The sequence below is a fragment of the Balaenoptera borealis genome (genome assembly GCF_965194805.1).
Source record: "Balaenoptera borealis genome assembly, chromosome: 11".
NCBI classification, from domain to species: domain Eukaryota; kingdom Metazoa; phylum Chordata; class Mammalia; order Artiodactyla; family Balaenopteridae; genus Balaenoptera; species Balaenoptera borealis.
This window is the reverse complement of record NC_138868.1, coordinates 34,461,749-34,474,547: the sequence shown is the minus strand read 5'-3', so window position 1 is coordinate 34,474,547 and position 12,799 is coordinate 34,461,749. Positions and strand designations below refer to the sequence as shown.

At 35.0% G+C, this 12,799-nt stretch overlaps 1 long non-coding RNA gene across 3 annotated transcripts in view; it reads left to right on the top strand.

The window, feature by feature from the left end:
- Positions 1 to 12,799, top strand: part of LOC309606023 — a 335,857-nt gene that overhangs the window by 258,458 nt on the left and 64,600 nt on the right. For all 3 annotated transcript variants that reach the window (XR_014231607.1, XR_014231608.1, XR_014231609.1), the window contains one exon: positions 7,678 to 7,747. This is a non-coding gene — a long non-coding RNA (uncharacterized lncRNA). The remainder of the gene's footprint in view (positions 1 to 7,677; positions 7,748 to 12,799) is intronic.

The following is a 12,799-nucleotide window of genomic DNA, read 5'->3' as shown; positions in this document are numbered from 1 at the left end:
AAGAAGATCCAGTGTTTTTCTTTTTTTTTTTTTTTTAATTATTTTATTTATTTATTTTTGGCTGCATTGGGTCTTTGTTGCTGCGTGCAGGCTTTCTCTAGCTGCGGCGAGCAGGGGCTGCTCTTCGTTGCGGTGCGCAGGCTTCTTATTGCAGTGGCTTCTCTTGTTGTGGAGCACAGGCTCTAGACGCGCAGGCTTCAGTAGTTGCAGCACGTGGGCTCAGTAGTTGTGGCTCACGGGCTCTAGAGCTCAGGCTCAGTAGTTGTGGCACATGGGCTTAAATGCTCCGTGGCATGTGGGATCTTCCCTGACCAGGGCTCGAACCCGTGTCCCCTGCATTGGCAGGCGGATTCTTAACCACTGTGCCACCAGGGAAGTCCCCAGTGTTTTTCTTTAATAAAGGAATAAAACCTGCATGATGGGCTCCTTTAGGGGAGGATTTATTTTCCATTCAGACCCTGTAGCACATAGTATAGTACTTCCCAAATATTTTATCCACTGCTGTTCTATTACGTTTTTCTTCATAGTACGTTTATTCGGATGCTCTGCCATCTGATGCCCACCTCTAATTTGGGTGGGGCAGACTCTTCTTCTAATAGATGCTTTGCAGTACCCCTTCATACCAATAATTTCTTATTCTTTTTCACTGTAGTTACTCATAAGAGTATTAATTGCTCAAAAACTTCTAGAAGCAGTCAGAGGCTTGAACTGGTTGCTAAGAAGCCAGTTCTGTTCTCCCATTTTGATTAGGAACACTTCCAAAGGCATCGCTCATTTTCAAGTGTCCATAAATTCCTGCTGCTCACATGCTGTATTGCACGTTTTTGATTAAGCCTATTTATTACTTGGTGTGTTTGTTCACTTAACCCCAAACAGATCCTTGGATTGAATGGTGCCAAAGAAAAGCTAGAGTTGGATAGTAATTAAAGTGGTAAAAACAGATTTATTCAGGAATATTGCAATAGGGGAAAAGAGACTTCAGTACAGAACTGGGCTCAAATACAATATGGGCAAGTCAGAATTTATAGCCAAGAATCAGGGTGGGGCTTAGAGTATGGAAAATTACTAGGAGGACATGTCTAAGTCATGGGGGTACTCTGGCTAAACCAACCTAATAGAATTCTTGCTAAAGATAGTCCAAGGTTATCAGATATCACCTGGCGGGGGGCGGGGGTGTGTGCTGGGGGGTGTGGGGTGTAGTGGAGGATGACGAACCTCTTCAAATATCCAGGATGATTAGATATCAAGGGCCAGGGGGCTCTGTTTAACAGACTTAGCAGGCTTCCTGCTAAAACTGGATTTTATGAGGAGGTGCACAGATGGACCTAGGAGAAGGTTCAAGGCCTGTCTAAAGTTTGGTCAAGCAAAGAGTCTTTGTCAAGGGGGGTTCATTGTTCTTGGGACTGCAGAGAAGAGGGGAAGTCAGAAATCTCAGGAATGCAAATCAGCTCTTTGAAACTGCATACTGTCTACATCCTGCCACCCCACCCACAGTGTACAAAGTGCCTACTATGATACCTTAACTTCACAGGCACATGCTTCATTTTATATATCCAAGCAGCACCTATATAATTTGGAGACTGATATTCCTGCTTATTTTGTAGAGATAGATAAACAGTAAGGGACTCCTTTTAGACAATGCTAGTAATTACACTAATATTCATATAGAAATTTCTAGTTTTCAAAGCATGTTTCCATACATTGTCTCTTTTTTTTTCTTCATGTAAACGTCACATATACACAGATGCAGGGGTTCAATGAGGTTAGTTGACTGTTTAAAGCCTTAAGGCAAGTGAGCAGTGGAGCAAGTCCCAGAAACAGTCACATGACATCAGTTCTTTGCACCACACTCTGCCCTTCCCCAATTCTTCCACAGGATGTTGTTTGGTTTTGAATTACAATAAATGCCTCATTACTTATTTAAGAATAATGCTTAAAAGGATTTTGCTTTCCAAATGCTGGGGGCAAGAGATTCTTTTTATAACGAATCCTTCTGTGCATAATTCCCTTGTTTTCATTCAAATGTAAATCAATTTCAGGGAAACCACACTTCCAGATGAGGGACAGATTCACTTAGCTCACTTCTTTTTTCACGCACACAACTTATTATATAATGCTAGCAAGGTAATTCATCTCCAAAAGGCACAGACATTTATCATGTTTGAATCTAAACATAAAGACTGATTTCAAGGAGATTTTCAGCCACTCAACCATCTTTGTCTTTACTGACAACACTGAAATATTTTTTCCCCTTTGGAAATAATAGCTTATGTATCGTTCCCTCTGAAATCTTTGCTTTATGATTCTTAATACTTTTCATAAGATTTTTGTTTTTGTTGTTGAAAAAGCAAGTTGACTCAGTGCTGGGAAAGATGGCATAAAATAGACAACCAACAAGGACCTACCGTTAAAAAAAATAAAAAATAAGAAATAAAACATTTTCTCAATTAAAAAAATAGACAATCTCAGACTTTAAGTAGAAACATAGCTTACAAGAAATTTTCATTTCCATTTGTGAGCCTCTCCTTTACATAAAGTGTTTTACAAATACAAATTTGAGCTGCAGAGGAGAATACAAATTATTAGTCTCAGTAATACTGAAGGGTAACAGAATATGCCACCTAAAATATGCCACTTGGCCTTATTAATTATTTTGAGCTGTAGGCTCTTGAAAAACAGCAAATTCAGAGAGAGGCTTTCTCCGGACTCCCCTTTTCTGCCTAAAAACAGATTCTACAAAAGGAGCTCAGATGATACAGATTCTACAAAAGGAGCTCAGCTGATACAGATTCTCTCCCCTGGAGTTTCATCAACCAGGGAAGATAGACTCAAAACAAGAGAAGGGACCAGAAGTAGACACCACACCCAGACAAACTTTGTCACAAGCTGTCACACCTTTCATCTATTCTTTTAAAGGTCTATTCATTTTTTAAAAACATTTACTATCCCCTAAGAAGCCTACATTTCCCTTCCTCTTTGCCTGTTAAGATGATATTTAAGCCAGAATTCTAAGCCACCTTAGAGAGTTCCTCATTTTTCCCTGGGTGTCTCCCATGTATATAAGAATTCAGAAGGGTAGAAGAAAAAATATTTTTTCTCCCCTACTATCCAAATCAGGTTTTTGAAAGTGCCTACTCTGTGGATCCTCCCCACCCCCAGTCACTTCATTTAAATTAAAGCCCTCTCTAAACAGCTTTTAATATGGGTAAATATTATAACATTAAAAAATCAGAACATAAAATTGGATTTAAGTTATGATCATAACTTTCCAAATACATGTATGGACAGAAAACTGTAATAACTGTATCATTATGCTAACAATAATTATTTTATTTCAGTATTATGAATATTAGAGTTATTTTCATTTAAATTATTTTTCTTTTTTATGATTCTTTCACATCAGTCATTCTTAATCAATGATTCTGAGGTATTAAATCTAGATGAGCTGGAGTTTAATACAGTGGAGCCATTGATAAAAAGGGTTCATTTCTTTATTTTTTTCTTTCAGCAGGCAAATAGGTTTGCTCCACTCACTTAGTTATATATGTACTGTATATTAATATAATTAAAGTATACTTAATTTACATGTCAATGTTAAGGCCTCAACAAAGTAGAATGTTTTAATGGCTAGGTGGTCCTTCTACCTTTCAAAGTGTTTGAAGTCTAGTGAGAAAGAGAGGCAAGCAGACAATTAAAATGCAGGATATTAAATGACACAAAAGGGTGCGTTTGGAATATTATAGGAACAAAAAAGAGGGACAGAAATCTCGGTTTATAAATGTCAGAGAAGATTTTGTGTAGAAAGTCAATAAGAAATAAGAGTGAGTAGCAGTTGGTAGAGGGATCTGTTTGATGTTGGAGAGAGGCGTGTTTCAGGCCTCGGGAACCGGATAGGTTGGTGAGACCATGGCATGCTCAGGTGACTGGAAGTAATTCAGCGTGTCTGGAGCTATGATATGAAGGACATATGACTATACAAGAAAATAGGCAACAGCAATGCTCAGACTTTATTTTGATAGCAATAGTGAACTATGTTTTGAGTTAGTATACATGTCCCCAATTAGAGATTTAAATGCCAATGTCCTGTAAAGTTCAAACATAGTTTAGGGATATTATGTTCCAGTTGAAGTTCACCCATCTTAGTGTAGAGACTGAGTAGAATCTCAAAATAAAATTAGGTGCCTGTGTTAAACCTTCATGGCTTAAAAAATGAGGATGAACTTTGGATTTTGACAAAGTTTTCTTGAATTGTCAGTTGTGCTACTTTGTTCAAGTATCAGCATCACCAATTAATTGTGTACAGTGGGCAAAATCGCTTAATCTTCTAGAGCCTTGGTTTCTTCATTTGCAGGATGGGAATCAATCTCAACGAGAGGAAGAGTTAACAGATTACAGGTGGTAGCATATGTAAAGGTCAACCCAAAGGATACCTAGTAATAAGGAGGCACTCAAAAATGCTATTTTTCTGTCCCCACCTCAGAGATATCTAAGAAAACATAGGGAAATTACTTTAAAATGCCACAAGTAAAACAATCTCTTAGATGCAACCAACTCCAGTTGACAGGTGCTGGGCATTTCATTCTAAACACTGAATCTATCCTCCAGCATTTCAGAATATGTAAATGTTTCCTCTTGACATTCTCTACAGTACATACAACCCCAGCAATTTATCACCATACTTAGCACTCATTTTTTCATGATATGCCTTGAAATGTGCAATATTTTAATTTCTACTTTACCAATTTTTATACTATTACCTATTAAAATACTTTAAAAAGTCCCTCTATCTAAAGAGATTATAATCACTGGACCTGGAATGTTCAACACTGCTTAGCAATTCATCGTCATTCTCACTTCATTTCCAAGTTCATAATTCAAAATAGTCACTGTGCCTCTAATTAATTAGAGAACTCTAAAATCCTGTCTCAGTACATGGACAGACAACTGTTTCTCCAGACTCTTTTGAGTTTGTTCAAGTGCATGAGGTAACAGAAATTATGCATAATTACAATTCTAATACCCATATATATTTACAAAGACCCGTCTTTGCTTTGCCTTCTGACAAAGGCCTCTGTTGGTGCGACGCAGATCTATACCCTAATTATACCACTGTGAAATTGAAACAGAGGTCAAACAACAAATTTTTCTTTTCCACTGGTTATTGCCACTAGTTTTAGAATGTGGTCATGGATATTCACATAAATTACTAATCATGTTTTTTATTTCTTTCTCTATTTTTGTGCTTAATTTCACATACCTCATATACAATATCATATAGGAGTGACTTTTAAAATGTTTTTTAGTTTATTTTATTTTCATCCTAGTATCCCAATATATCAAAATGAGAAAAGGTGGGTTAAGACTGAAGTCACAGCACCTTCTGATATTGAATACAAATTTTTGAATGCATTTTTACTTTTCTGGGAAGAAGCTTCAGGAATTTCATCAAATTCTCAATTTAAAAAGTAACCAAAATATTTTTACAGTAGTTAAATTTTTTTTACAGAAGTAGCTCTTTAATCATGATAACCATTGTTTGTAAGGGTTCTTGGAAAAGGCACTTTTATGCACACTTAGTGAGAATTAAATCTTAAATTTTTCTTGAACTCTTTAACATTGTATTAAAAGTTATATAAATACATATTTTCTCACACTGTAATTTCTTGTAGTTTATCTTAATAAAATTATCAAATATGCAGATATAACTTTAGCTTGAAGGCTATTTAGCACAGCATTCTTGTAGTAATAAGTGGCAAATTAGCTAAAAGATATATCAGACATAAAATGGAATATTAAGAAGTCACTGAAGTTAAAAGAACACTGTATCTTCCTACCACAAGATTTAGCAACAAATTTGCTTCTATTCCTATATATTCCATCTTTTTTTTCAGTTACTATGGATGAAATATCTGATCTCCTATTTTAGGCCTGCCTTTGTCTCCTTGTTCAATTGTTCGATTCCCTACCTACTATTTGTCCAGTGACACATAATTAATGAGTAGTAGAGCTGTGATTCAGACAAAAGAATTTTTGGACTTCAAAGCTCATGCTCTTTTCCCTAAATGCAAATATTCAGAAACTTACTATAATTGTTAAAAGTTTGTTTCTCTTTGGTATTTCTTCAAATTGAAGTCGGTAAATATCAAAATTAAGTCAGTAAATTCATTAAGACAATTTCTTGCTCTCTCTCTGACGTACCACTACAGGAATAATCTCTTGTCTCTTCTACTTATCACTTTTTCCTATCAACATGCAGATATAAAATATTAACACCTGTCTTAATCCCACATACTCGTTGAGCTCCAGTCGGATTTCTCTGATCCATTTTAAGAGTTCTTCAGTTTCATTCCTCCCACCTCTCTTGAGCTCACTCCAGTCTAGATTTCATCCCCATAGTTCTTCTGAACTAATTCTTGTCAAAGTCGGCAGTGACCTCAGAATCACTAGAACCGATGTCCATTTCTCCATTCTAATCTTATTTGACTCATAATCATCATTTTATACATTTGATTATTCTCTACTTCTTGAAATACCATATTTACTTGGGTTTCAGAAATTAATACCCTACCTCTAAGTAAAGGGGTGTTTCATGGATCAGTCATTGCAGCTTTTTTCTTCTTTCTTTACCTTCACACTCTAAACTAGAACCATACAAAACAAATATCAAACCAGCACAAATGTGGACCACATATATAATTTTAAATTTTTAGAAAAATAAAAAGAACAGGTGATTTTAGTTTTAATAGTATATTTTATATAAGACAACATATTGAAAACAATTACAGATATAAGCCATATATAATTATTAATGATATATGTTTTATTGAAATGTAATAACACACAACATTCTATTTGTTTTAGTTTTACATCATAATTTGACATTTGTATACATTGTGAAATGATCACCATAAGTCTAGTTACCATCTGTCACCATGCAGAGTTACAAAATTTGTTTCTTTTTTTGTGATGAGAACTTTTAAAATTTACTTTTTTTAGCAACTTTCCAATTTGCAAGAAAATATTATTAACTATAGTCACTATGCTGTATATTATATCCCCATGACTTATTTATTTTATAACTGGAAGTTAGTACCTCTTGATCCCCTTCACCCATATCACCCACCTTCCAATACTCCTTCCTTCTGGAAACAATAAATCTGTTCTCTGTATCTATGAGTTTTGTTTTGTTTTGTTTGTTTGTTTGTTTTATTTTATAGATTCCACATATGAGTGAAATAATATAGCATTTGTCTTTCTCTGACTGATTTCATTTATCATAATACCCCCAAGGTCCATCCATGTTGTCACAAATGTCAAGATTTAATTCTTTTTATGACTATGTAGTAGTCCATTGTGTGTGTGTATGTATAAAACATCTTGTTTTAGATTATTTTTTCTTCCACTTTTACTGAGATATAATTGACATACAGCACTGTATAAGTTTAAGGCATACAGTGTAATGATTTGATTTATGTGCACCATGAAGTGGTTATCACAAAAAGTTTAGTAAACATCCATCATCTCATATAGGTAAAAAATTAAAGAAATAGAAGAAAAAATTTTCTTGTGTTGAGAACTCAGGATTTACTCTCTTAATTTTCGCGTATAACATACAGCAGTGTTGATTATATTCATCATGTTGTATATTACATCCTCGGTACTTAATTTATGTTACAGATGGAAGTTTGTACCTTTAGACTGCCCTCCTCCAATTCTCTCTCCCAGCACCAGACACCCACTGCCTCTGGTAAGCACAAATCTGATCTCTTTTCTTATGAGTTTGTTTGTTTGGTTTTGAAATATAATTGACCTACAACATTATGTTAGTTCCTGTTATACAACATAGTGATTATATATTTCTATACATTTCAAACTGGCCTCCAGGATAAGTCTAGTTATGATATGTCACCATACAAAGATATTACATATATTACATATTTATTGACTATAATCCTCACACTGTACATTTCATACTCATGACTCATTTATTTTGAGACTGGAAGTTTGTACTTCTTGATCTCCCTCGCCTATTACTTTCTTTCCCCCACCCCTCTCCCCTCTGGCAAACGTTCGTTTGTTCTCTGTATCTATAACACTGTTTATGTTTTGTTATGTTTGTTCATTCATTTTGTTTTTTAGATTCCACACATGAGTGAAATCATACAGTATTTATCTTTCTCTGTCTGACTTATTTCACTTAACATAATACCCTCTATGTCCACCCATGTTGTCCCAAATGGCAAGATTTCAATCTTTTTTATGGCTGAGTAATATTTCATTATATATGTGTGTGTGTGTGTGTGTGTGTGTGTGTATAGTATGTGTGTATGTGTGTGTGTGTACCACATCTTCTTTACCCATTCATCTGTTGATAGACAATTAGATTGCTTCAATATCTAAGCCAATGTAAGTAATGCTGGAATTAACATAAGGATGCATATATCTTTTCTAATTAATGTTTTTGCTTTCTTTGGATAAATACCCAGGAGTGGTATTGCTGGATCGTATGGTAGTTCTATTTTAATTTTTTGAGAAATCACCATACTGTTTTCCATAGTGGTTGTACCAATTTACATTCCTTCTAACGGTGCAGGAAGTTTCCCTTTTCTCTACATCTAATTGGATATTTTATTTCTGTGAATAGAAAGAAGATTTGCAGTGGGTTATTTGTGACGAGATACCCTTGCTCTCACCTTGCTATTTTGTTATATAACACATAAAAACAAAATTAACAACTGCAAAGACAACAATAGATACATTTTAAAATGCTCAAAAGAGTTCATTTTCATGTGTTTTGTTTAAATGCAGTACCATACAGACAACTTCCAATTTATATTATTTCTAGATATAGATATGCGTGTAAAAATAGTCACAATAAACAATGGAATTTTCAATATATTTTATAAACAAACCATGTTTTCTTTTAAAGTGTTAATTTAAATTAAATGAGGCCCATGATCCTCTGGTTCAGTATATCAGAGCAAAGAGATTTCAACTTCCATTGCCGTCTCTGAAACAATCAAAAGCAAACCAAGTAAATACGTTTCAAAAACAGGCAAAGTATGAAACCACTACTCATTTTTAATAAAACTAGGAAGTGGTCACAACAGCTAACTATAAATTGGAAAGGAAAGCTGTTGTAAATTGTGAAACTTGAAACAAGTCAAGAGGGAGTGATCTAGTACATGAGGCTAATGACCAGACTTGACTAAAAGTGACTTTTCCTCTGAGTCCTAACTTGAGGGCCCGTTTTTCTGGGTCAGGATTCAATACAGAGGAGTAAGAGCTCAGGTGTGGCTTTGCGAAACTGCTCTTTTAATGAGTAAATTCTGTTTTCTCCTCTGATATTTTATTATGTATTCTGTTAAATGTTCCATATCGAATAGTGTTTATATCCCACTCTATAGAGAGACACTCTTGTAATTTGCAACATACATCCATTTCCAGTTTCAAGGAAGAGTAAATGCTCCCATCAGAAAGTTTTTTTGTTAATCACTTTTTCTGCTTTTCCTTAATAGGAAAAAGTAATTTGTTAGAGTTTGGTTGCACAATGATAAGAAAGAACAAAGATAATTATGTTTCACCTGGGTTTAACTATTACGCTGGTAAATATTGCCCCAGTCCTCATAGTGAACTTTTAGAATGGAATTCTGTATAATAATTATATAGTCCTTTCTAAGTTACATTATATTTGAATAAAATATAATGAGCATACTGTTTGTTTCTTTCAGTATAGCATCAATGACTTGTGTTATCAAAATAATTATGAAAAAGCATTTAATTTGACAAATGTGCTTGTAGTGTTGTCAAAAGTAAGCTATGATATCACACATGAGGAAGAAGGGATTTCTTCAGGAAAAAATGCTCATTAGATCTTATGATGTTCACACTGACATAAATGTTAGATGAGTCAGCCATTATCAATACATTGTCAGTATCATTGTTGAATAATTAGTTCATAGTAAAAAATCAAGAATGTGCATTCATTAGTTATTTCAGCAAGCATTTAATGAACAACCATTGTAAATCCAACCCTGTTCAAGGTCCTAAGTTAGCCGAGAACGGGCAAAGTCTTAAATTCCGGAGGGGTGATAGACAATAAGCATGTAAACAAATATCTATATAACTTTAGGTTCTCTGAAGATAAATTAGACAAAAGGTGAGGAATTGGGAGCTGGTTGCTATTTTATTCAGGGTGTAAGAGACATCTCTCTGAGAGTGAAGATCAAGCAGAGACCTCCATGGAGTAGGCTGTAAATCTAACACACTTGATGAATTAGTTTGAATGCTAAGATTGTGTGAAATCTGTCCAGGTTGTCTCGATACGAGTTTAGATATTTTATATTTTGTGTATTTGAAATATTGAACTGCTAAAACACCATCAACTGGTATTGGTACCAGAAATAGGAGGAAATCTTAGGAGTACAGCTAGTACTAATGCTATTATTAATTGCATTCACATACTCATGGGAAATTTCATAAATGAGTATTAATGGTTAAAGAAATGTCAGCCTTTTATAACCCATGTAACAGAATAACATGTAAAACATGAGACAATTCTTTTAAATTTATTGTAACTCAATTATCTTATGTTTTTAGAGTTTTTACTATCAAATTCCTTCTTTGAATAGTGTATGAGCTTGAACGGGCAGGTTCTGGGCTCTTAGTTTCCTTTGAAATGCAGATTGTTATAAGATTCTTGAGTACAGGTACACAGGGCTCTGTAATTATGCTATAACAACAGGGAACATTTACCTCAAGAAAAGCATTTGATAGCTGAGGTGACTGTGCACAAACGTTTTCTCAAATTTCAGTTTGCAAAACAAACGGAAGCACACACACTGTTCAATAAACTTTATTACCACGTCACCTTCTAATTTGGTCTCTTAACACTCTGTCAGTGTTTTTCTTAAAATAGCTTCCTAAAAGAAAAAAATTGTATTATTTAGCCATTTGTAATTCCAGTGAGACTAACACTTGCCATTTCATTGGGATTGTTATTTTATTTCATTTTTCTCCTGAGAAACTAGTAACTAACTATTATATGGACAATGATAAATATGTATGTATAAATACTGAACTTGAATATATACAGTAAGCATGTATATTGCTATGGAGAGAGTCACTCTACATTTATCTTTTTTCCATCAACTCTGAAGGAATCAGAATTTGTACATAAAATCTCATTAGCTTGGTCCATTCAATCTTGTGTCATGAAATGGCTCCTCAAGTCTAGGAGAGAGTCCCACAGAATATTTACAGCCAAGGCCCTGGAACCTGGATTTAGATCCTAACTCTGTCACTCATGAGACAAAATGTGAATGTTAATGCCCCAGCTGCACAGTGTTGCTGAAGTAATGAGTACATCTGGCTTTTAGACCTTCATCCGGCTCCCGATAAGATCTCAATGAATGTTGCCTCCTCCTGTTTATGCTCATGGAACTCAGAGTAACCACACTAGCACAAGCACAGTGTGTATCAAAATTTTTTTTAAAAATGTATAAGTGACTGTTTGATATTTGATTTTCAAAAAGCATCAAATAGTTGTAGCAATTAGGAATGTGTTTGTTTGTGAGTGACAGAAAGCTCAACTCATCTTGAAGCCATGTACTGCTTTCTTACCCAACCAGAATTTGGGGGATGTGCTGTTACTTGCCTAGGTTCAGCTGCACAGCGTTGTTATCAGAAAACCTGGTTCGTTGCCTAATGATTGCAAGATAGCTGGCTGTTACAGATGGATCCATCAAGAAAATCTTCAAGGGAGGAAAAGGGGTGTAGAAGTGGAGGCATTCCCTTCTGTTCCATGCTCTTTCACCAGGAAATCAACAGATTTTCCACAGCCTCCCATAAAATTTGTTGATGACTTACTGGTATTGGCTGTGTTATATGGTTTTCCTCAGGTGCAAGGGGTACTGAAAGAGCAAGCTGGGACTTTGCTGTCTCCAACAAATTCAAGGTTATACTAGGAAAGGTGAGAAATAGCTGTTGGGTAATATTTTAGTGTCTTCCATAATAGTCATTTAGGGAAACATTGGAATCCGGTTAGACAGCCATATACTCATTTTATGGTTTAGCATTTATTGTTTTAATATCCAATTGCCTATGGGAAAGTGCTACGATGAACTTTTCATTGTTAGTTTATTCTGAAGTTTGAATTTAGTGCTAGTATGAGAAGATTTTATTTTGCAACTGAAATTCTTTATGTGCTTTAGTTTGTTTTCTTAAAAAAGATCCATCAGTTGGGCAAAGTGCCACTAGAGAAATTGTCCCCAGTCACTCAGTTCACTCATCACACCCTGCCTACACTGGCTTTTCTCATTTTTCTCAAATATGCTTAGTTTATCCCTACTTCATGGCTTTCATACATGTTCCTCCAGTTTTGGAAAGCGCTCTTCCAGCCCAAGTCTCCACCTATCACCATCACCTTTCCATGCCTGATTCCTCTTCTGGGTTTGGTTCAAATGCCCCCTCCTCAGAGATGCCTTCTCTGATCAGATGCCTCTTCCAACCAGCCTCTGTCTCGTTAATCCTATTTTATTTTATTCATTTTCCTTTTTAAAATTATCTTCTTCTGAAACTGTCTTATTTATTTATGGACATACCTGCTTATTGTTGGACTCATCCAAGTTTAATGTAAGTTCCTTGAGTTGAGGGATATATGTGTGATTCATCACTGCATTTTCTGAACCTAAAACAGTGCTTAACCATAGTAGTCACTTAATAAATATTTGTTAAACAAATGAAAGAATGTTTAACATAGGGTTCTTGATTAGAGCAGAAGCAAGTTAAATATTAAACA